The following is a 3,699-nucleotide window of genomic DNA, read 5'->3' as shown; positions in this document are numbered from 1 at the left end:
GTAATGTCTCTGCTTTTCAATATGCTATCTAGGTTGGTCATAACTTTCCTTCCAAGGAGTAAGCATCTTTTCATTTCATGGCTGCAGTCACCATCTGCAGTGATTTTGGAGAGCCCAAAAATAAAGTCTGACACTGTTTCCACTGTTTCCCCATCTATTTCCCATGAAGTGATGGGACCGGATGCCATATCTTCATTTTCTGAATGTTGAGTTTTATGCCAACTTTTTCACTCTCCTCTTTCACTTTCATCAAGAGGCTTTTGAGTTCCTCTTCACTTTCTGCCGTAAGGGTGGTGTCATCTGCATATCTGAGGTTATTGGTATTTCTCCCTGCGATCTTGATTCCAGCTTGTGCTTCTTCCAGTCCAGCATTTCTCATGATGTACTCTGCATATAAGTTAAATAAGGGCTCAGTTCAGTTCATTCATTCAGTCATGTCTGACTCTTTGCAACCCCATGGGCTGCAGCATGCCAGACTTCCCTGTCCATCACCAACTCATCACCATCACCAACTCAGCTTGCTCAAACTCATGTCCATCGAGTCAGTGATGCCATCCAGCCATCTCATCCTCTGTCGTCCCTTTCTCCTCCTGCCTTCAATCTTTCCCAGCATCAGGGGTCGGAGGCAAAAACAGGAAGTGGGGAGGAGGTCCAGGGAACTCTTCTTCCTAGAAAGGGACCCTCCATTTATGCGAAGTGCCGGGCTTGGGGGCAGGAGTGGTGGTAGTGATTTAGTCGGTAAGTCGTGTCCAGCTCTTTCAACCCTGTAGCCCGCCAGATTCCTCTGTCCATGGAATTTCCCAGGCAAGAATACTGGAGTGGGTTTCCCACAGGATCTTTAACCCAGGGACCAAACCCAGGTTTCCTACATTAAAAGCGGATGCTTTACTGATTGAACCACTATGGAAGCTCCCCCCACCAGACGGAGAGCCTTTCTGTTCCCAGCTGCTGTCCTGCTCCCCCTCAGGATAGAATTCTCACTGGATCCCTCAGGGGACAACCTGAGAGTGGGTGGTGGGATGCAAGCAGAAGACATCTCCCCATGGATCAGCTGGGCTTCCCTCGTAGCTCAATTGGTAAAGAATCTGCATGCAATGCAGGAGACCCGCGTTCGATTCCTGGGTTGGGAAGATCCCCTGGAGAAGGAAATGGCAGCCCACTCCAGTATTCTTGCCTAGAGAATCCCATGGACAGGGAAGCCTGGCAGGCTACAGTCCATGGAGTTGCAAAGAGTCAGACACGACTAAACCACCACCACCACCTATCAGCTGGTGCTGAGGTGGCCTTAACATTGCCCAGCCAGTGGCAATGCCTATGTCAATGTGAAAACTTTGTCTCACCTCTTGTTGAGTGTGGAGCCAATAGACACCACCAACCCAAACATGTGAGAAGTAAGGTTTTATTATGATTAGCAGAAAGTAAGAACCCTGGATCTTTCCCAAAGCAGTGTCTCCTTGAACAGAAAAACTGGGGGAATTTTTTTTAATCTTTTAAAATAAATAATTGTTTTTAATTGATGATTGGTTTACAATATCAGTTTGATTTCTGTCACACATCAACATCCCTCCTTCTTGAATCTCCCTCCCAACTCCTACCCATTCCCACCCCTCTAGGTTATTACAGAGCCCCAGTTTGAGTCCCCTGAGTCATACAGCAAATTCCCATTTAAGTCAAAGGGAGTTTTAGGCATATTCATGAGGGGCTTCAGCAGACGAGAATTCAACATAGGATTGGAGCAAGTTCTACAGTTAGTGGTTCAGTCGTGTCTAGCTCTTTGTGACTCCATGGACTGTAGCCATCAGGCTCCTCTGTCCATGGAATTCTCCAGGCATGAATAGTGGAGTGGGTTGTCATTTCCTTCTCCAGGGGATCTTCCCGACTCAGGGATTGAAGCCAGGTCTCCCGCATTGCAGGCAGATTCTTTACTGTCTGAGCCACCAGGGAAGCTTCACTGAAATCAAGAGGGTCAAAACCATCATTCCATCCTCCACCTAGTAGGGGCCTTAGGACCAGCAATTCTCCAAGACTTATTTGTGTAAATCCCTTAAAGAGGGATTAGAGCTGCTTTATCTGTACTACTATTTGACTGCATTTTTTCCTGCATTCCTTTGTTCTCTTAAGATAAGTAATTACTGAGACCTTTTCAAGGTCAAGCACTGAGCTCAGGCTGAGACTGAAAGTAACTTAGGTCAAACTGGCTTCTCTTATGTCTTAAGCCCTTGGACAGCAAGGAGCAAGGTTTGATACCAGCCAATTCTAAAGGAAATCAACCTTGAATATTCATTGGAAGGACTGATGCTCAGGCTGAAGCTCCAATACTTTGGCAAACCTGTTTCCAAGAGCCAACTCATTGGAAAAGACCCTGATTCTGGGAAAGATTGAGGGCAGGACAAGAAGGGGGTGACAGAGGATGAGATGGTTGGATAGCATCACTGACTCAATGGACATAAGTTTGAGCAACCACTGGAGATGGTGAAGGACAGGAAAGCCTGGCGTGCTGCAGTCCATGGGGTTGCAAAGAGTTGGATGTGACTGAAAAACAACAATAAATGCCAAGAAAACCATTCCTAGTCTCTTTCTCTGGGGACTCCCTAACCTATCTGCTTACACCTACACGGGGCATCATGCTGGGGGCTAAGACAGGGCCCAGAGAGCCCAGGGTGGTAAATGGGGACACTGGTGGAGGGTGCTGGGCAGCAGATGAGACCCCGAAGGACCAGGCCTTCTTCCCAGAGAACAGAGAGACCGGGACAACCGTCCCCCACAGAGCAGGCTCCATGGCGCTGGCCATCCCCTGGCCCAGGCATCTTTAACCCCGGAGTGCAGGACCGGAGGTGTTATCTCTTACTGCAGAGCAGAAGCCATGCTGCCTGCTGCCTGGTCATCCCTGGGCCCCAGGGGAGGGAGCATGACAGCCTCTCATCTCACTCAGGTGACTCGGGCCCAGAAAAGGGGAGCCAGGTGCCCTGGTGGGAACTTGGACAAACATTTTTATTTGCTGCAATGATATGTGGTTTGTGTCTGGTCTCAGGTCCTGCCCAGGCCCAGGACAAAATTCACAAGAAATCAAGCAGGAGCATAGATGATGATCACTTAATGTCATTGTAAGAAAAACATTCAAAGACACTTTAGGAATTTCCCTGGTGATCCCAGTTGTTAAGAATACTTCTGCCTATGCTAGGAACCTGGGATCAGTTATCTGGTCCAAGAAGTTCCCGCATGCTGCAAGGCAACTAAGGCTTTGTGCCACAAGTACTGAGCCAGCGCTCTAAAGCCTGCTAGTCAAAACCGCAGAGCCCACAAGCTCCAGAGCCTGGGCTCTGCAACAAGAGAAGTCACCACAATGAGAAGCCTCACATCACAGCTGGAGAGTAGCCCTTGCTCAGCAACAGAGACTCAGTACAATGAAAATAAATACATTTTTTAAAAAGAAGAAACTTTATACTCCACACCTATCAGAAGGGCTAAAATTTAAAAATGTTCAAAAACAAAAACAGGGTCAACACCAAATGATGGTATGACTGGAGAGAAGCTGAATCCCTCATACATTGCTGATGGGAATGCAAAATGGTGTGGGCACTGCAAAATGGTTTGGCAGTTCCCTTTTTTTTTTTTTTTTGAGTGGGGCTCGGGATCAGGGGGAGATATCCTAAAAAAAAAAAAATCAAAAACAAAAACTAAACATGCAACAACCACGAA

This window comes from Bison bison, unplaced genomic scaffold (genome assembly GCF_000754665.1).
Source record: "Bison bison bison isolate TAMUID 2011002044 unplaced genomic scaffold, Bison_UMD1.0 scf7180017864068, whole genome shotgun sequence".
NCBI lineage: Eukaryota > Metazoa > Chordata > Mammalia > Artiodactyla > Bovidae > Bison > Bison bison.
This window is presented reverse-complemented; position numbering follows the sequence as displayed.